At 39.6% G+C, this 22704-nt stretch overlaps 1 protein-coding gene and 1 long non-coding RNA gene across 2 annotated transcripts in view; one reads left to right on the top strand and one right to left on the bottom strand.

The window, feature by feature from the left end:
• Positions 1–22704, top strand: part of Rpt2 (26S proteasome regulatory subunit Rpt2) — a 65482-nt gene that overhangs the window by 27172 nt on the left and 15606 nt on the right. The gene's annotated exons all lie outside the window — the stretch shown is intronic.
• LOC139692906 (uncharacterized) lies at positions 2571–4959 on the bottom strand. The gene is made up of 2 exons (XR_011701806.1): positions 4718–4959; positions 2571–3116 (listed from the first exon to the last, which is right to left on the bottom strand). It is a non-coding gene; the product is annotated as an uncharacterized lncRNA (long non-coding RNA).

Raw genomic sequence — 22704 nt, 5'->3', positions numbered from 1 at the left:
CGAGTCTGTGAAACGATGAAGCGACAGCGCCACTCGTTGAGTCTATGCCAACAATTTCTTTTATTTATTGTTGTACTTTATTGTTCGGAAGATATTTAAGTGTTTTGGAAATTGTTGCTGATTTCCTGTGAAGTCTTCCTAAACGGTTCTCGTATACGCACTACATTGGGAGTTTTCCTATTGCGCAGCTGCCTATACCCACAAGTCGTATTTGAATGAGAGAAACAACGAATGAGCTTCCCCGGAAATCTACGTCCCAATTCTCTTTTGGGGTTTATAATATCAGGTAGGCATGAATTAGCACCCTGCACCATTCTAATAGGTAGGCACCCAATTTTATTTTCTAGCAGAATTGAAACCTGGAGATTATTCTGGTTGCTGTTTGTGCAACGGGCGTTCACTTATTCACTTAACGCTTCTATTCAGTCACGACTATCTGTTCCGAGTAAGTTGCCAATATCCCTAACCTGTTGCTATTGGTTTTATGGTTATATGCCGCCTCTATCTAAGGAGTGAATACTTTGTTTTATCGAGATGAACACAAAGTTTTTAATGGAAGAACTTTATGTGATAGTTTATCTTGAAGGACATCTACTTTCCATCTGCAGTTCAAGCTATTTTTATTTATTGTACGGGGAAAGGTGATCATCTTTTTTTTAATTGCTCCTTAGCATCGTCAACTCTTCCCCGTTAGTTGTTCAATAATAAACTGTGGAAGAGTCTGCAATATGGTATTTCTCTTTCCCCGCTTTGATATTTCACGTTATTCATTAAGACAATTCCCATCGTCACCTGTGGATTTTGTTAGACGGAGATTTGGTGAGTGTGAATTAATATGCGTGCGGAAAGTTTAATTTGGAATCAGGCGCCAGGCACAGATTTTAAATTTGCAATCATTCCATGAAGTAAATTGCCAGATATTATTTCTCACCTGTTGAAAACAGTGCGTTAAATTAGTCCCTTTTTTCGATTGTGGCGACATCTTTTACTACATTTCTGTTAACATCACAGGAAAATGCGTACTTTCCGCGTTCTAATTTCCAATTCAATTTGATTATGTAATAATAGACTTGAATCACTAATACAATGTCACTTCCGAGAATTCGTCGACTTAAGTGTTTTTAAATGGTCCTCTTATTTTTGATTGGATCGAGATAAGTAATGTTTTTAAAACTCAAATATGAAATGCTAGAATTATGTTAAGGGAAGTTTTAGGGTATAATACGATATAAGAGGGCCGCATGTTGAAAATATGCCCATAATCTACCAAGTGCGTTGCTGATTGTAGGAAAAATCTCATTTGTAAATTATCTTACTATTGATTGGATACTTAATAACAAACTTAAATATCACTAAGATGAAGGCTCATTAAGGAAATATTTCGTTTTTTCTCAGCATGGTTACAAAATGCGGTAAAAATTTCATGTACACATAAATTATTAATATAATATAAATTGCAAAATAGTATTGAAATATTTGTATTTTAATCAATAATAACATTGTCCGGTAACTATATAAAAAGTAAAAACAATGTTAATTTTAAGTCTTCACTTCCCAATGCGGTCCGACTGCTTTCCCCTTTCAATTAAATCCTTATACCAAAGTCGACTATGATGTCCGTGGTCGTTTATGGTGACGCGCAGAATATTGCCAGTTTAACAAATCTGCTCCTAAGTGTGTTTTCTCTGTCTTATAAATAGATAGTGTTCGTATAAGTGCAACATCTTTAAATTGTTTCTCCTAATGTGGAGACTGTATGGATTAAAAAAATTATCTTCGTAAATGTACACGGAAAACATACAGTACGACTCAATTTTTGCCCAAAATGTATTTGTATTGGAATAATCTTCGCAATTTGATATTTTTACTGAAACTCGGTCCAAAAGACTTAAGTTATAATGTGCAAAATTTGATGAAATACACGAGGTTTTCATCAAATTTCCATATTTTTCTCAATTCGCAGGCATTTCTAAGGATTCCGAGATATGCTCATGTTTTATATTTCCTCGTTTTTAATTTTAAAGATAATTGAGTTAAATAGATCGCAATCAGGAATTATGCGAATTGAGTTTCATGTGACCGGAGCACTGCCTCTATCCCGCTTCAAACTTGCAATCAAGAATGCTCAACTGTGTGACATTCGACCAACCAGCCTCCTATCTTATTTTCTTCTGCACCTGCATTCCATTGGTCCAAACAAATTGATGTTTTGCGTATGCATTATTATAAAAGATGATTGAAAATAAGTTTGATATGATCTATTTTTTACGTTAAATTAATGAAAAATCGTTCTAATCAACAACTGATGTCAGTATTAATTTTCTTTCGTAATTTTAACTGTTAAGTCTAATTAATTTAATGTTTGAAATTTTAATTGAATCGTTGACGAGAGCGTTTGCGTGGAAACAGAAGAGGGGAGCATTTCGCGAATATATTTCTTCTTATTTTAGAATAAAAAAAACGTTATCCCTTTTGATTGGAGATTTTCCATCTATCTCGGATTAGGATTTCCACTTTACAAAAAATAAACAGCTTCGTGGGTAATGAGAGCGTTAAATGAATCACTCCTATTGTGTGTGTGATATGTTTATTGCATCGATAACATTGGTCCACACTGATGGTCAACATTCACGAGTCCGTCACCGGTTCATTGGTCGGTTACACGACTGGTCGAAGCGTCCGATCCTCGGGTGGTCAGCGGTGGAGCAGCCCTCCCTTGCCGGTGACGACGACGGCGGCGGTGCCAAGTGCGATGGAGTCTGCGCGTCGGATGTTGTTTTACCTATAACCCTCCACCTTCCCGCATTTGCATTTTTTTACATCGTATTTATTTATATATGAACAGCATGTTGCGGGAGGGATAAGCTGTTTCCCCCCTCCCGCTCCTCTCTCTCTTGAAGTCTCCCTTCTTAACCCCTTCCGTATCCGCCTCCCCTGTGGCCTCCGTAGCCGCCCCTGTAGCCTCCGTAACCGCCTCCCCTGTGGCCGCCATATCCTCCATATCCACCGCCGCCGTAGCCTCCCCTGTGACCTCCGTATCTCTGCTCTGCCGTCTCCAAGTCGGCGTTCACCACCATAATCACGGCGGCTGCCACCAGCAGCAACACCATCAGTCCCTTGAAGGGAAGAGAGAGAGAGGAGCATTTTAAGATATATCAAATTAGTTGGAAGACATTTATGTGGTTATCTAGTTACATGCATAGCCGTCTCACGGTTCCTTTTTTGGGGAAAGCTTTGTCAAAGTGAACCTGATTTTAGGAAACTCGCGACTTTTTTTTACTTGTATCTTCCACACGAATCTTTTTCGTACTTCTTTCGCCTCTGTCTTAATCCATAAATTGGTTCGTACATTCTCATATGTTTCATAGACCTATTAAATGTTTTTTTTAAGACTTCCACTTCAGCGTCGCACATGAGACAGCCAATGGCACCTTTTAATCGACCATAGTATATGGGGATAATTGTTGGAGGAACGCAGTACAACCAAATTGGGAAATGGATGTTAAAAATTACATGTTTTTACTGTGCTGTATACTTTCGCTCGAATCGATACTAAAAGTGCTACAATTGCTACAACTCCACTCAATCTTACTTTCAATGGCCTTCCCCCATAATCCTCTCCTTCCACCACTTCCACCTAAATCATTTAATCTTCCATCGGATATGTTTGATAAGTCGACTGTTAATTCTCTCAACGGGACCCAACGTAGAACACTTCTTTTTGGTGTTTAATTTACTTCATTTGCACCACCAATTCACTCTGTGTGTCGGGTGCTATGAAGCATTCGATTACCCTGACGTTTCCTGCCCCTTTTCTGTTGACTAAACATTTTCGGAATTGCACTACCTTCATTATCTTGTATTATTAAATTCATGCTTCCGGCCCCACTGAAAATAGAGAACTTCGTTGACACGAATTTTCAGGTTACCCACTGCGAAAACACTTCTACTTAAAGCTCTCATGTCCGACTAATATGCTTAGTTTCTCATTCATCAATTCTCGTGTAGAATCTCCTCGCCTTTCGTTTTTACGATAATTAGTCTCTCCGTAGGTTTATACTCTTTTGGAAATGCGAGCGATTTTCTATGTTATAAGAATCTCGATAGTGCTTGTGAATAATACAAGACGGCTCGTTAACCATAGTGGCTGTTTTCGGAATGTGAAAACTCACTTTACGCTGGGGGGGTTAAAACAAATAATTGCAATCCATATATTTTGCATTAAACCATTATAGGAGAAGCACATTGACAGGAACATCCTTGGAAAAGAAGCTACACGCCTAATTCGGGGTAATCCGGATGAATTGAATTTAACTTTCAAGCTGTAAATTATTTTGCGAACATATTACGGTGACAGAGAACAGATGACGGCTTTTGAAGGATCAAAAATGATAAATGTAGCGCTGAAGAGTTCCTTTCAATCTCATCTAGTGGTGCTTTAGGAATTCATGTGCAATTGCAAAAGATTTTAATACAAAAAGATTTAAATTAGCGTAAACGACTTGGCTTGAACGAGGGAAGAATGCAGAGTTTGCACCAGCGCCAACCTTATCCTCTCGCCCTTCGACTACACAGTAGTGACACCGCGACATCCCTATCTGAATGAGGCCCTTGTCGCAATCGTGACCCACTGTCTCCGCTCGTAGCGAACCTTTCCCATGTCATATTAACAACCTTGTACCCAACATAGAGGTGAAATAGCCACACCACAACATACCTTGAATCCGAACATGTCGAAGTTCCTCTGTGCAGTTGATCAGTATCTGGTAAACACTGTTCTCAATCTGGGATCGTGTCTCCTCTTTATATTCGAGTCGGATCCCTGCGAGTGAGGAAGCAGCCGACCAATGAGAATTCATCCTCCCCACACCTCTTGCTCGTCGGAGGAAAACCCCCGCGCACCGCGTCTTAACCTTCTCGGGAGGAGGAGGTGGTCGAGGCCGGTGAATAGAAAAAATGGCGGCGTCCCTACCTCGGAAGCCACGCCCTTCCACTCTGATCTCTGTCATTATCTCGCGGTTCGCACGTGTCGTCAGGTTACTCTCCGCCTCCCCCGCTCCTCCTCCCCTGGATGAAAAAGGAAAAAATCCCAAAAAATAAGCGAATGGGGGAAACCCACGATTTATATAATGCTGATGGGAAAGTCGAGGCATCGTCGCCTTAGCATCAGTCATTACTTGAATGATTTTCGTATGCTCGTATTTGATTTACTTGAGTTGGCGCGTCGTGAGGAAGAGTGGAATTCGATCGTCGACACCCGGAGTGTCGTGGTCATGGCCGCCCACCAATCCCCCACCCCATTGATGCCCACCTATTGCTTTTGTAAGTCACCGGAAACCGTCCATCCATCGTAGGAAAAAAACGGAAAACCGCAGTCTCGCGAAATGTCCTCTCGAGTGGTCGCGAGGGTGTAAATGATAGTTAAATACTTTTTACTTCAGTTTACTGCCATAAACTAGCCTTAGCATTTTCAATATCAAATTGAATACATTTTATAGTTCACCAATTTCCTTTCCATTTCCTCGTCCCCACAGATCTTCGACCTCAAGAAACTTTGTTTTTCGTATCGGTAGTTAGATGTGGCAGTAAACTTGTTCCCACGCGCCTGACAGAGCTAGTAAAATTCGATTTATTCAATTTTTTTATTAGTGGTAATGTATAAGTCGCTTCTATGAGTGTTTTATTTTTTGAATACACTCAATTTATTTATAAAAATATTAAAAAGAATTGCGGATGTAGCATTTTAGTACGGAGTTATCGTTTTCTTTGTATATATATATTCGATGTTTTGGATTGTCCTTAAGGATGCGACTCTGAAGTGAAAGAATTTGGGACAGTTAAATCACATCTACCATTTTAAAATAAAATTTGCCAATTTTCCACAAAATAAAATTTAGTTCGACTGGTTTCAATGTAACTACATTATCATCAGGTGATGTAACTACATCATCATCTGGAGGACCTATTGATGAGCTTGTTGCATATCGTATTAAATTTTATTTTGTGGAAAATTGCCAATTTTTAATTAATCATGATATTCCACCATATCACGCCTCAAACGTCTCCTTTTTATTTTCAACATATCTACCAATACTGATAGGATATGTTTGAGGTAGTACGTAATGGGATACTTTGGGAAGGTTTGTGGATCATTTAAAATTTAATCCTTAAGACTAATATGAAAAACGGCGAGTTTCTATTTAGATGAGGGCGAATATAAATTTGAAAAATGGACAGGCAAGATTAAATTGGCTTGGGTTGCTTAGGCTCGGAACATATTTACTAAACGATAGGTGGCTGCAATATTTTCGAGTACGCGAACGAAGCTTGAATTCTTCTTAACAGCTGCTACTTATCGAGAATGGAATCTTAACTCTCTTGGGTGGATTGTAAATTTAAAAAAAAGGCTAAGGTCGGCTACAATCTCATGATTGTTAAAAAACTTAACATGTCCTTTTTTGGTCGTGACAGTTCTTAAAGTTCAAGCAATTTTCTTGGACATTTCTGTGATGGTGATGGATTATTTCCTAGAAATTACCCTTATCGCTATCCCTAATGAGATAGCGTTCGTTTCGAGTGTTCCCCATTTTCAGGAGAAACGGCGATGAAAGAATGATGGAAAGCCAATTTTTTTAACTCGAAATTATTAATTTAATAATTGTATCCAGGAATTGCGTTGAATTCTGAATGCTTCATTGAATTTTTCAATTGTATCGGGAATCCGTCTGGTGTTGTATCCGATATTTATACGAACGAAATGTAGTTGAAGACTGCAAATTTTATGTTAACATAACCAGAATTAATTTTACGTACCTGTAGTTGTAGTGTTTATTTGCATTTTAATCGCCTGGATATTTTATTGGGGCTGGAACTCCTTGTCATTGGCATTAGGAAATAAATTAAGATTGGAAAACAATAGTCTCTCCTGTACTTTTTTAAAATTTTCAAATTATTTAGAGAAGAAACAGGGAAATATGCTCGATATTCTGGAAACCTTCGTGAGTGTCAACTGTTAGAAGCACGCGAAGCATTGGTGTTAGAAAATCTTCGATTGGAAGTCATTCTTTGCTGCCGAGGCCATTGCCGTGATATTTCTAGGAAGGCGGAGATAACTCCCCCTTCGAAATGTTTGGATTTTAATTCTTCATGGAACAACCTTACCTCCTTGGCGTCCCTTCCTCCCCCAATACCCTCAGTCTCCTCCCTCTCGCTTTCCTGGTTGCCTTGGACACCTTGATATTCCGGATCGCCCGGTGGGAGCGTCATTACGTATCTCCTCCCAGCAGCATTCATCGCACACTCTTGATTTCACTCTCTCCCGAGACTCCGGAGTCAGCTGCAGCAATAACTCAAGCATGATCACGAGATGTGTGTCGCTCAGCCAACCCACTGCGTCAACCTGGACCATGGACCATTTCTCACGAGTTTCAAGTGTCGCTTAAACCGTTCCCAAATTTGTCAAAGTGGTATCACTTTGACAAATTTGGGAACGGTTTAAGCGACACTTGAAGCTCGTGAGAAATGGTCCAGGGTGTTACCTGTTTTATTTTTTGTTCTATTTAGCCGTTATATTGCTCTCGTGAGTGCTTATATATAATCGATTTAGGTACCTACCGGCACAAAAGTGATCAGCGACTGTTTCCTTTCTCGAAATTATCTTGTAAACCTTAATATTAATCATTTCTCTTTTTCTACTGTCGCTCCGCTCTCCGTGTTTTGCGTAAGTACGCGATGTGACGGGTGTTGAAATTCTCAAACCCGGTGAAGGTCGGATAAAAAAGATGGAAAACAAAATATAACTCTCCAGCGCGAACACTTTCATTGACTTGGTGTGACATTAAACATTCATTGTTGTTGTCGCAAGCATGGGATCATATTCCACATCCATCCTGACTTATGAAATGAGCATTTAGGTACATTCGATGGCTACTCATTATTCATAATCGTATTTTAGCTTATCTTTGATTCCCTGCGGATACCATTAGAGAACGATCGGCTTAGTTCCAACAACGACTAACGCTTTTCAATTGCGTTAGCCAATAAAGATAGATTGTTGTTAATTGTTGTATCGCTCCTGATCAAGGCGAGGGCCATAAAGGTGGAGGCAGCACAAACACTGTTGTCGGCAAACATCTAATGTCACGTAACACACGGCAATTGGTAGTACAGACATTTGCTACACTGGCAAATGACTAGGATCTGATAGTTTACTTATTTGACTCTAAGGCACCCTGATTGCTTCAGTAGTCATGAGTTTTTGCGAACGGAGGGATAGACACTATTTCAGATTTTTTCAGACGTACCCGGCAGGTACCGACGCCAAAGCGGTCGATGTACTAAACATAAAAAAATAAAGTAACTGCTAAGAGTGTCGTAAAACGTATTTATTACATTGTTCTTATTATACTAGCCTAGTGTCAGCAATTTTTTCTTTGGGAATCTGTCAGTGCTCATCGCGAAGACTCAATTAACCGGTGATCGTGATTGTGAGATAGAATCATTTCTGTACGGAAGCTGTTTTCGTGCCGCAAAACACACCGATGCCTCTCGTGGCATTGACATTGGTGTGTCACAGTCACGTGATTTGTGTTGGTGCGCCGCTTTCTCTCTCGCCGAGCGTTGGATTCGCACTCTTTTCTTACCTTTTCCGACTCCGTGGTCACGGCTCTGCGATCGTAGATCGAACTTCTTTCAAGTTCATGGTCAAGTGATTTTCCTCTCGATACCTTTTCCTTTCGGTTTGGAGGAACCCAAACAGTCCGGTTTTTCGTCGCTGCGGAAATGATGCGAGATTGTTGATGACGTCACGCCCCACGCGCCAATGTATCGTCACGCTCCGTCACGGTCTGGCGAAGGACATAGTAAAGCTTCAACAAGATATAGTTTTCGCTCGAAAAAGCCTCGCTGGCTGGAAGGTGTGGGGCCGCTGAAGAAAAAGAGAACTGCGAGGCAGTTTCATTTCCTACAGCTACTTCCTACTTGAGAATCATCGGACCCAGCATGGGGAAAACGGGTTAGGAACATCTACGGAGAAGCATTATGGAAACGAGGGCTCATATCAAACGAACGTTGGAGAAATAAATACGAATAAAAAGTCACGAAGAGCGTTTCGCATTGGTTAGATCTCACCTTGAATAAGGGTCGATTGTTTGGGTCCTTTCGGAGGACTTATTTATGATATTTATCAGGAAGAGCTACCCGTTTCCTGAAGGATCGTTGTGGACGAACAGAAAGCGTCAAATTGTTATTGTAAGGCCTTGGTAGGAAGGCATTGAAAACACGAAGGTCAACGGGCGCGACTGAAACGTTTAGAAAATCATTCGAAATTAATGCTCACCCGTAAGGAATAATTCTAGCGCAGCATTACAATGGTAGACCAGACAACACAACGATGAGTCAAGGGTCATTGGCTGCAGAACCGATCGCCTTAAAGAATCCATTTTCTCTCTCACGCAATGCGAGACCGCAGCAGTGGGAAACAATTTGCGGTACATGAATCGATAATTACTTTAATGACTGGTGACCTAGCAACCTCTGCCACACGCCCTCGTGACGGATTGCAGGGTAAGATGTAGACGATGTTTAGTAGGGAGAGTTTTTTTCCAACGTTTAACGTCGCTTAAGTTAAAAATTTTAACTTTTAAATAAATGTTCAAATGCCTGCAGCTCGTATGGTCCGCCTGGGAAAAGGGAAACATCTTCAGGGTGAATTCCATTGTGAGCTAGTGACCGAATGATTTTGAAGCGTCGCTCTGAGAAACTGGTGACTCACGTATCATCGCGAAGGCAATTTTAGTTGATATTCGGCAGCATAGCATGGTAACAGCAAATTCTGATCGACGGGAACTCTCTATTTTTTTTAGAGTTCTTTCCAAAGAGTGGGTATTTCTTGATATTTAAGAAAATGTAGAAATGTTTGTCTTAATCCGTATTCTGTTTATATTTTTTAACGCTGGTGAGTACGTAGGCATTCACGCAGTTAATTCGGGAATTTAATCAGGTGGTGGTGGCCATTTGGTCGTAAACTCGTTAGTTTCTTCAAATATTCACGAATAAATACGAAAAATGGGCCAAATAGTTTGAACCAGTCTGGAATTTGGCATGCGAATCGAGAATGTGATATGGCAATTGTGAATTTCCGAAGGGTACGATGTCCATTATTATTTTATTTAACAAAACAGCCAAAACCGGCAATATATCTTTAAAATCATTTCTAGTTTGGTAGAGTCACTGTGCGTGTAGGCCCTGTGAAAAACTGAGAATGAAGTTGGACCGATTTGAATGATATCGTTGGCATGATTCACAAAAAATAACTTTTCACTTTCGCATCACTCGGGAGGAAATTAATTAATGGGTACTTGTTCGTCGGTAAAAATTGTTGTCGGTGCGTCGCAAAGTTGTTATTCAAATTGGAGGAATCTTTCCTTTGGGGAAAAACCTGGGACGTTGCGTGTCGCTGCGAAAGGCCGTCATGCGCCCTCGGGGCGTCGTAAGGGGTTGAGATGCCGTGAGTGGCGTGGTTGGCTGTCGACCGGCCACTGCGTGCAGGGCCCACGGGGGAAGGCGGTCAGTCAAGGTGAGATGACCTGCAGTGTCATATCTTAATGATATTCAAGGTCATGCCAGGCTCACGTCAAAGGAGAAGAGGGTCGCCTTGTCACCCTTAACAAGACTTATGCCTCTCAAGTAGCTCACACTAGATGATGAAAAATTTTCCGAACTGAATTTGACTGGTGCGTTAGAGTTAGATCGATTCTCATCAGCATCATACACCAACTATTATTGTTATTGGAATTCTACCGGTTAATGTAAGTTTTTGATCAACGCAGCTTATACAAATCTACAACCCTATATTTACTTGACTCTCCTAACAAAACACAACCCAACGTATTAATCTACAACAAGCTTCTTTCTTCCTCCCTTCATTCCATTCAATAGTCCTATCCTATTCCTGCCCCTTCACCGTTTGCGAAGCATTCTCCCCTCTGTCACAGTCTTCGATGTCCCGTTGTCAAATCAAAACGCTCTGCGTCCATCTTTCCTGCTTCCTTTTTTATTTATCTTCTTCAAAATCGTATAATATTTGGCCTTGCTGCCGTATACTCGAAGCGTGAATGGTGCAAATAAATCGAGAGAATCATGATATAATTTAAAATTGGTAACGTCCAAGTCGGCCGTGATTTCGGTGCTGCAATTTCGATAATTGCATGCATCACATCAGTTTCATTCACGAAAACGCACGTTGGCCGTGTTCGAGGACGAATTTCCAATTACAAACCTGTTCATTCTTAATTCCCGCTCCGTTTTTTCTAAATTATTCCCATTTCATGGACATTTCGTTTTAAATGTATCGCATTTCACACCAAGTTAATTGTGCGATACAAACATCTGCAATTTCTGAAGAAATCTATTTCGTGAACTACTCCGCGAGTTGCTCGGGGACTCGCGAAGTTTTTTCCTTTGCCGTTTACAACCTCCGCGTGACCAATGGCATGCCCATGAGCTTAAGTTGTTTACCAATGGCCTAAAAATTACACTCATACACTCAAACTCGTGGCTCTGCAAGTTAGCTGGTGTAGGTTTTCCCCCGAGACAAAGTACTGGTCTTTAAACCTTTGAAATTTAATTAATTACTGCTTTTGTGGTTCTTATGAACAAAGTACAGGGGTGCACGAAGGATTCTGAACTTGATATTCCATCCTTTGACAAAAATAGGTCGCTCAACGCCACTCCTCAAGGATCTTCTCTATCTGATAAAAAATATGTATAATCCTTAGCGAGTTGAAACAAAAAATTACATTTTTTAGACACGGAAATAGATATAAATGTCATGCCCATAATGAAACACAAATTAGTTCTAAAAAACTAAGGACAAATATTTTCATGGAGAGTTCACTGATTTTGGAAATACAAATCCATTTGCCTCGGCATTTTTTGTCTGCTGTGAATACGACTCTCAGTAAACTGAAATCGGAAAAAAATCATTTCATTATTTCCACACTTATAACAATAAAATTTATTTGTATGGCTGTAGTTTTTTGAGCTCCCCAGGACGATTTAAGCTCGTAGATCGATCATGGGATCCTCTGAAGAAAAAATGCCATAAGCGTTCTTATCAATTCTATTAATCTAACGTTAAAAACCATTCCCAATGTTCTAGTGTTAAAATCCCTCGCGAATTATCTGGATTCAGGAGCAGCCTTAGGGAAAACTTCCGTCAGTAATTTCCTTGCACGCTGCTCCCGGAGGATTCTTTCATTTCCACGTCTGGTTTCGAGGGGGAATCCTCCGATAATTTTCTGAACTGCTGCCTGCGCAATAGGCGCATTTAGTCAATTAACGTCATGTGAACGACTGAGTGGCGTGCAATACCACGGTTGCAATTTCACGTGAAGAGCGGCAATCTGTGGAAACAACGTTCATCACCTGACCCTCTCAGTAATGACTTCAAAAGGGTAGCAAATCGTGTTGAAGAGTTCCTCATTGATTCCTAAATTTAAAAAAAAGGCGAAAAAATCATTCAATGGAGAGTATTCATTTTCTCCTTTGCCCGAGTGAATTCATTCTAAATCCTTGACGAAACCGAATTAAAATTAGCGCTTATGAAACCAATAGGAAATTAGCGTTTTTGGGAATATTATTTCCATAAGCATTTTCTAAAATAACTCTTACGGCAATGTTCGCGTAATTTTTACATTCTCGTCATTAGTGATTCTTTGGGCCGGAAGGGAACCTGAATCGCAAGTGACGAAATTGTTAAATAATTAGCGCTATCTGTACGAATGACCACCCAAAAATCCATTAATATCTTGTGAACAAAGGGGTCCATCGAATGTAGTCGCGGATTTACATCGGGGATAGTTGACAGTAATGTTATGGAGGAATAAGTATTCCGCAGGCCTTCATATGTGGACTTGAGTATGCGTAAGGAAAAGTCTTTCAAAATAATTTTATTTATATTTTCCGGTCATCTTATCCTAAAACGTAATTTACAAAAGAAATACGTTTCAAAGGCAATATTAATATTCATTTATTAACAAACAAATGTATAAAATACGTTTGAGAAACATGAAATAACGTGACGTATTTTCAAGTAATTACATGGGTGTCGTAGAGAGTCATTTGCTAATAAATCGTAATGGGTAATTTCCTGTCCTGAACAATGTACTTGAATTTAACTCTCGAAACATATTACAATTTCTTGCGGGGACAATCGTTTTTACTTCCTCTCTATTTATCTTTCCGAGGTCAGTTCAATCCGAAGATTGGAATAGCATAACCATCCACTCTTTAGTATACTACTTCATTTATTTTGCTTATTGTTTTTATGCCCCTCTTTATTTGTATCGCATTCTCTTTCGTATAAGATTTTAATTTTTTTTCTCATGTTTTAAGTTACGTAATATCCATTTTGTGTACTTAATCGATTCGCCTCTCGTTTCCGCATCAAGTCTCTCAATGGGTCTTTTTTTGCAATCCCTCTGTGCAATTTCTCGTTTCTTAATTAATCTGCCCATTTGATCTTTTAGCATCCGCCTCATAACCAAGGTTTCTAATTTTCCCGTCTCTCCTGTGATTCTGCCAACGATATCTCCCGCCCATAGAGTGCCCTCATCCAAAAGGAATGTTCCCTCGCACATCTTCCTTGTACTCGAGCGTGCCTTCTTTGATAACAGAATCCTGCTGTGTTTTAGACATAAGTCTTCTTAGTTTGATCCATCATACGAGCGATCTTCGACGGGCTTCTTTGTAATAAGTGAAAGAGTCAAATTATTCTAATGTTCATCCTCGAATCGTATCTGACTTCAGCTTCCCTCTTCCGAACGCGAAGATTTCGTTTTTCTACCTCATGATTTTAAGTGCACTCATTTTTGCCTTTAAGGAAACGATCCGTGTGTTCAAAGATTCCTGCAGTTCTTTTCGATTCTACGCTTTAACTACGATGTCGTCTGGGAAATTGAGCCTTCCTAATCACCCTCATTTCATAGACAGTCATCCCCTGAGTTTATTTATCACATTGTCGAAGTATATGTCGAATAGTGCTGGTGAGAGGTTTTGTGTTTGTTGATTTCTTCGTTTATTTCATCTTCCCATGTCATACGGCCAATCGAAGTCCCATTTCCAACGCCAATTAGTTAAAAACTTTGTATTTCTCTTCGACCGACTGGAAGTGACTTTGACTTTATATGCCCGTTAATGAAGAATTTCCTAGGAAGTTTTATAACCTTGTTCAGAGTGGGAAAACTACAAATTACTAGGGAAACTTTGGACTAGCCTTGGGTTTCTGCATCTTCGGACAAAGTGGAGAAACGAAGGAATCACTGTGATAGTAAATCGAAACCATAATCTATAAGAAGTAGGGTGAGAGATGGAGTTCGGAGGATGCCATTAAATACCAATGAAGATCGTCTTAAGATTTCTGAATGGCGTCCCAATTTTGTCTTTTGAACTTCGACATGCCATTACCTCTATTGAGGCAACGGCGGGCTGGCGTACTCGCCCGACAACCCAGAGGACGCGGGTTCGATTCTCGCCTAGATGAATTTTCCCTTACGTAGAGGTGGATATTTGTGGTTTTCGTTGTTATTATTTCATATTTATAGTTCGATGTGTGGGTCGCGGTAGTCCAGGGGGTAGAGCGTTGGACTACTGACCGGAGGCCCCGGGTTCGATTCCCGAGCAAGTCACTCAGGGCACCTGTAGAGTGTGATTTTTCGGCTACCAGGTCTTCCTGGGAAACCATAACCGGCACAGGGAAAGGAACCGCCCCCCCTATCCTGATGTGTGAATTTCAAACGCCGTGGACTCTACCATCACTTACCAAACCGGCCTTCGGGTTTGGAAATATTGATTACTGTGTTACTTGTATCTCAATGCAACAATTTCAGAGTGTAAAAATCATTCGCCGATTTTTACACTCTGCCGCGATTTTTACACTCTGAAATTGTTGCATTGAAATGCACATTAGCGGATGACTCCGTTAAAAGTTACTGTTGCGGCATCTCCCGCAGTTTCTTTGGAATGTGTTACTTGTATGTTTTTTTTAATAGTTCGATGTGAAAGACGGAAACTGGGCTATTTTCGCATTAATACTAAATGAATGAAAAACCGTCGACATGTTCCTTCGAAGGTCCGTGTCGTCTTGCAATTAGGGATTTCTTCAACTCATTTGGGATGAGAAATGATGTAATGTTGTTGAGGTATTAATAATTAAAATAATGTAATGTGGACGAAAAATCTGATACGCATTAGCAAAGGTTTTCAAGAAGAAAGTTTTTCTAACGTTGTGTTTCACTATGAACACGGAAAGGTAATCTTTGTGCTTTTAAAGTGCGAGTGTCTTCAACGCAAATTTATCATTCCAACCGCTGAGAATCAAGCCAATAGCAATCAACCTACGCATAGTATCCTTACTACATAAATGTCGTCCGTGTTATGTGTAATGTATCACTTAAGAGGTCACTTTTATGTCACCGATGAAGTTATGACTGTGCAGCCAATGCATTTACGACAACGTATGTGATGTGAAAGCTAATTTGAATGACAGTGTGCTGATGTCTAACTTTCATTTAACTCCAACAGGAAAAATTGTTGTAGGTTTATTACCGTCTGTTGCCCAAGACCTAGGACTTATAAATGCGCGGGCAATAAAAAAGTTAAAAACAGGTTACCTAACTGTACCAAGAGGGTTAATTGTGATATATTTTAAACTAAAATGTACCTCTAGGTGTTATTAAAGGCATTGGACTCAAATCATGGGTTTATTGAAGGAGATTTCAGTCGCTTTTGAATGATTAATCAATGTGTTTGAGTATGCGCGATGTTTTTAATTTTATTACGATATGTACTTAGGCGTCGAGACATTTAACACTATGATAAAGAAATAATACGAAGCTGTAAAAAAATATAAAAAAGGGGCTGTCACAATCAATCCACACGTTAAAAGAAATTTATATAGCATTTCTGTTACACCAACACCCTGACCAAGGGTATTGACAAAATGTTGAAGTAATTTAACGTACACTTAACACTCGCAAATTATTATTGCGAAATTGGAGTTTTGACATCGCTGATAATGACATCCGAAATTTGCGCAGTGAAATGTAATACGGCTTTGGTTAAACAAACAAGGCAGAAAGAACTTGTGGGTAATTTAAAAAATGTCAGTCTTATACGACTTTGCGTTCCCTATACGCATATTTGAAATATGGTACATCATCAAATTTAAATTAATATTTTTATAAACATGATCCAATTCACATCCAACGGTCTCACTTCGTTGAAGCCTATAGAGAACGCATTTACTAGAGGTGTGTGAAAGTCTCCACGCACACATATCGGGAAAAAATTAGGAATAATAAACCAGGTATCATAAACCGAGGGGGCTGTGACAGGCCCCCCACCTCCCTAAGGAAAGTGACTCACTTCCACCGACCAATAAAATATAATATTTAAATCATATATAAGACGCACAACATATCACAGTATATTATTTTTTTAAATTGCACTCCGATATCTGAAGGTATTAAGAAAAGTTTTTAATTTTTTATTACGACATCCATTTCCTCACCCTGTAGGTAGCGAAATATTTAATCACCTCTTCATAATCACGTTTCAATGCCAGATCGTGTTCCTTTGATAGCAAAGCTTAAGCCGTTTAACCTTTTCTCCAGCTTAGTCAATCTACTTAAGCTCTTTGTATCTGGAAGTTTATTAAAAGCGCTTTCATCTTCATTAAACTCTTACTGGTGTTGTAATAATAATTCGGATTGAAGTGAATATTTTTACGGGGAGGGGTGGGGGGAGGAACCTTCAAACTAATCCTGGGAATAAATATTTGAACTTCAGTGTATAAATGTTTTCCCCATGATAATGTTCGTCTTTTGAAGGTGATTATGTCTTTTTCAAATGTTAGTGACCCTATATTCTGGAGGTTCTTTAAAAATGTAAAACGTATGTGAAGTTGAGAGTTAATTTTTTCCATTATAATTAAATACGCGTCCTTCTAGAAGTCTCTGCATCATATCCTACTTAGGGGTTGCAGCACTTTACGGGATCGATTTTGCCACAGTTTCGCCAGCATACAGAACCTAGGTTAGGGCTAGGGCTAACCTATGTTAGGTTAAAACAAATCAGTCAATCTTCACTATTCTAAAAAAAGCCCTTTCTAAGGGGCAGTGGAAACCTAGTTAACTTCATACTCATTATTCCGTCTCCATACACTTCACTAAGTTGATTATGAGGATTAATTGGCTATTGGCTTTTTTTGCCAGTAAAAACCTAATCACAGATCGCATTTCAAAACTCGTGGGATTTTCTATTTCATAACACATTTTAATAGTTCGTAGTGACCAAAGTAGAATAACCACAGTGTCCACACTACAAAAGCATGATGCGTACTTAGTGTAGGGACGTTTAGACACCAAGATGCTGGTTCTAGCCCTGTCCACTGCCACGCTAGGTCGAAACGTAAGTTACTTTCTGGACTCCCCTCTTTACAAGTAAATAATACCCATAGCATTTCGAAATATTTAATTCCATTATGATTGTAGGAAATTAACACATTATAAACATAGCGTTCCATTGAAAGTATATTATATTATTATTCAACTAGTTTCGTTACCTTTCAGGACGTAAGGTGGCTCTTAGGTCTGATCTTTTGTCCTGAAGATACTACAGTTTAGCGGACTTTCACGTAACTTTCCTAGCATCATAATATATTTTCTTGAAGTCTCGGCCTCATATCTGTCTTTGAAATTTAACCTTTATTTCTCATGATGAAAATTCTGTATAAATTCGCTCAAGCTGGTAATTTAAAATTTAAACTATATTGTATAAGCTCTATTACTTATGTCAAAAATCAACTAAAATTGTAAATACTTCCAGTTCGCTTTAAGATAAAATTCTTGATAGAAACAAATGGTGTTGACGTTTTTATGCTTTTTTCAATACGCGATGAGAAATCGGATATTTGCAGTTACGATTGATAACAGTTAAAACTTACCATTTGTTTCTAAATTAAAATTGAAATATTATTTCAATGTAAGAAGGTTATTTATGTTTAAAATTTCTTCTTGCTCAACTAAAAATTGTTCGATGATAATTTTATAATACGTTAAGACCACGCGGAAGAAGTAGTGTTTATAAACCATGATCCCCGATAAGGAGGAATGTGCTCGCCTGTTAATTTATAACGTGCTGATCTTATTCATGCGTTATTAATAATTTTTATGCAAAACATTGTAATTGTGAGTTAAGAGTGTGCGGATTGATAAAGGGTTAATAGTAAAAAGTTAAATAAATATGTATGTATGACATGAATGTACACAAAAATATAACACTGCCCTAGAAACTCGCCGAACTCGAAGTGTAGTAACGCTCGCCATCACGAAACCACGGCTGGTCTCTAAAGGTTCTTAAGTTATTCTTTTATCCGTGTAAAATTTATCACTAATATAATGGCATCCTTTTGACGAAGGACTTCCTTTCCACCCCTTCCGGGCGGTTTTTACAGTACGCGATTCAACGTGGTAACGAAATTCAAACAAGCAGATATAAATGAATGCATACCTTTATCACTCCCTACCGCTTGAAGGTCACAGTCTCCACCCCTAACTCCCCAAAAGTTCTCCCACCCTCCTCAGTCCACGGAAACCCGTTTTCCGCCCTCACAAACCTACTTCGCATTCTTCGGTTTTCCCTAAAGAACAATCCTGTTTTTTCCAAGGCTTCGCATCCTTGGTCGCATCTCTCGCCTCTTTTCATCACTCAAAATAGGAATAATGATATTTTTTCCAGTAATTTTGATGCGAATGCGAGTGACGTTCGAATTAAGTAAAAGTTTTGAAATAGTGTTTCGTCACCCAATCGAGGAGTTGGATAGAAATCCTCGGAAGTCGGGTGAATTCTAGGAAGGGCGATCGCAAAATTTATGTTTCCGGCAGACATTTATATTTTATGCTGAATAGCACGTCATACGGGGTGGTTTTCATTACTTCCTCTTCGCTGATTTTGTTCGTACAGGAGTGAAGTGTGGCTATATACAGAATTATCTTTCAGGGAAATGGAGACGTAATTTTCCTTTGGTACTTTTCGAGTGAATGAAACCATTCTACAATTAATTTTTTAAATAGGTTTTACTCAAAAGTACTTGATTCGGTTAATAAATTGTGGGGTTGAGTGACTGTTTTTAACGTTTGTAAATTATATGCGTCGAACACTGGTGAACACCTTTATGTCGTCCACCGTGTATATATATGTATGTGTGTGTGTATATATATATATATATATATATATATATATATATATATATATATATATATATATATAACGTATTAGAAAAGAAAGGTCTGCCGATATGAATGGGTAATATATGAGCAAATATATAAATATAACACACACGCACATTATATACATATACATATATATATATATACACACACATAACGTGCGTGTGTTATATTTATTTATTTATTTGCTCATGTATATCGGCAGACCTCCTTTCTTTTCTAATATGTTATTTCCTTCACCCCCTGATAGCTTTGTATATTTACATACATTCGCGTAATACTGTTCACGAAATTATGGTCACAGACATGACGTTGGAATAAAAAAAATACGAGTTTGAATACTTCGGTGTCACCACCACTTTCCCCCCTAAAACGCCACATTGATAACATTTCTTGGAACATATACGGATGTATTTTTCACTTGACAGAAAATTCCGGGCAATAATCGAAATCGCGTTCTGATGTTTGGGGCAACCCGAAGGGTACACCACCTTTTATTATGCACACATGTATATTTAATGGCGGCATTTTTTTTATTCGCTTGGTGTTCCCAGAACAAGTGGGTGTGAGGTGTGTCGCGATGATTCCATCACCCTCTGGCGCACGAAAACAACTCGCCGAACGTCCTATTGTTCCCCCCCCCCTTGCCATTCCTGCTATCCCATTTTCCTCGTTGGTGGGCAGGTCAGGAAGGACGGTAACCCACGTGAGTGAGAATGAAAGATGGTGAGGAATAATTAAGGTTGATATAGAAGAGGCGAAGCGAGTCAGGGTCCTCATGCCTGTGAATATTTGCGGGAACTTTCCACCTAATGGGCCATGACAATGTCCTGATGCTTTCCACAATATTTATTGCGTTCTGTTGTCCCTTTCCTTTTTGGCACTTCGGCCCTTTTGAATCAATAGATGACGACGATTTTAGGAAGGTGTCGTCCACGAAATGGCACCGGGAAATTCTCGTGAATACCAGATTCTCATTCACGTAGAGCCAGATTTTTGAGCTGACCTCTTTCATTGCTAACCTTGATTCTGTAGCTTTGTTCAAAATAATTTCTCTCTTAATGGGTTCGCGGCTTTCTTGGAAATACTTGCCATTCCACAAGCATCATCCTCATCTGGAAAGAAGAGGAAAAATAAGCAAATAATTAATCATTTCCGATTATACGAGTAAGATATTCCTTAGGCGCGTTTAGTAAAAACGCAATACAACCAAAGGTCTAACCTCGTTGTGCGTCTTGTGAAGCATTAGCTTCGCGTGACAAGTATTCTATAAAAGCCCACATTTCTCTCCCTCTTATTGCGTGAATTATCCAAATGGAGAAGAAGCATTAAACGGCGTTGTAAGCTGTCCGGTGATTGTGTTGCATGAGTTTAAATGCGATTTGTCGCGGGAAAAATTATGGCCATCATAATATTGACGCGCTAGAGCTCCGACAATCGTCCATCTAGGACCAATGTCGAAACCGCGATGACGACAGAGGATACAGTCTCCTCGCCCAAGTGTGGATTATACGAGTATGTGAATCCAGTGGTCATTCGAAAGTCAAAGGTTTTTTTAAGGTCAAGCTTCCTAAGACAGACTGTAAAGCGAACTATAAAATCCGCCATTAATAAATGGGTGAATCTTCCTTGTGCAGTGTTGCAATAGAATATGATTCATTCTTTATTTTTTTCCCGTACACACCTTTAAAAAGGTATTCTTCATCCCAGTTGAATTTACATAACCAATACATTTTCTGCCGTTGAGATCACCCAGCTCCGTGAATAATTGAGTTACATAAACCTTCTAATTTGTCTGAGCGCAGGCGTCCGCAGAGTGAGGTCGATCAAGTTCTTTGTCGAGTGTGTAAATTAACCGAGGGTGATGCAGCTGTCACAAAACTTGGTGGCGCAGAACTGCGCGAAAAAGAGAGAGATAGATGAAAGCAGTGGGGTAAATTGATTGGAAGCAGTAGAAAGGAGAAGCACTGCATGTGTTTGCGAAGAAAGGGAACAAAACTGTTTTGCAAAAAGGGGTACACACCCAAAAAGGGAATGCGCAGATGGTGTGTTCATTCATTGCACTGCGCACCCGTGTGTGGATTTTCCTTTTATTGCGTCACAATATCGGTTACAATATTTCCCAGACGTGTGCGTGAAGTGCCGGATTCAGACCGTCGGTTAAGTGTGCGCATGATCACAGATCGTACATTGGCATTGATAAGATGACAGTGCACAACGTTATCACTGAAAATTTGGCGATGCGAAAGATCTACGCTGAACTCGTCCCGAAGGTCTTGACGGACGACCAAGAGTAGAGTCGATTGTCTGCTTGCGAACCTCTGCTACGGCATCTCGACGATTCCCCAACACCCTTGCAGTCCCGACTTGGCACCGGCAGACTATTTCCTATTCCCAAAAGTGAAATCAAATTCTTCAAAGGACACCTCCATGAGCCCCGAAAGTGCCGTCAAAGAAGCTTGCACGCGTACCCGTAAGGACCTTCCCGAACCCGCCTACCAGGGAGCCTTCCAGTCCAGAAAAGCCGCTGGCTAAAGAGTGTCAAAGCTCAAGGGATGTTCTTTGAAGAATTTTGAGACATCGTAGCAATATCTGAAATAAATGTCTTTTCCCGAAACCTTTCCCTATACTTTTTGTACAAACCACGCATGAGCAAAGCAGCCGGTAGAGAAGTTTTCCGAACCGAATTCTCCACACCTAGCAGCTTGGTCTTGCATGCCGACTAGAGATGGGACTGTGTAAATTAGCATATAGTTTCTATCAATTACCGTAGACTGCATGTAATATATCTACTTCTCTTGACAAAATTGTTTGTCATATTCAGATCGTCATGTTTGAGAAAAGGTAGGTAATGAAGCTGTCAAGAAATAAGGAAGGTAGGATACATATCGAAATTGGGTGACATAAACTGAGACAGGTAGAATCATCTATTGTAGTATTGTAGAATCTATGGTATTATCATCAGCTATTTAGGGAGTGTTTTGGGAGGAGCACTGAGTAGTTAGACCGTTTAAAGAAGAATTGCGTTCGGTTAAGAAAGATTTGCAAGTACGCGATAGTTGACGAACAAGAACGTAAAAACTTGTTGGACTTAATTATGGAGCCTAGCTTTGCACAGGCAGAAAACTTAGTCGTTGAGGCTAGAAAATTAGCGTAGATTGAGATGTGGGTGTGGAGAAAATAAATATACATGCTGCATAGTACCCTGGAAGCCACCGCTAGGGTGTGTTGCAGGGGGTGGCTACGCGCCGTAGTACTTTTGACCCAAAATACTCCCCTCCCCCAACCGGCCCGGATAGAGTTATTCTGATCCCTTATCTTTGGTGGGAAAAATCACATCTTAAATAAATACATCTGTTCTTCACTTAATCTCTCAAATTTTATTCATATTATCTCTCCGTTATGCGGGCAAATA

Source organism: Hetaerina americana, unplaced genomic scaffold (assembly GCF_022747635.1).
Source record: "Hetaerina americana unplaced genomic scaffold, ioHetAmer1.1.p SCAF_44, whole genome shotgun sequence".
NCBI classification, from domain to species: Eukaryota; Metazoa; Arthropoda; class Insecta; order Odonata; family Calopterygidae; genus Hetaerina; species Hetaerina americana.
The sequence above is the reverse complement of the archived record's forward strand: the minus strand, read 5'-3'. Positions and strand labels throughout refer to the sequence as shown.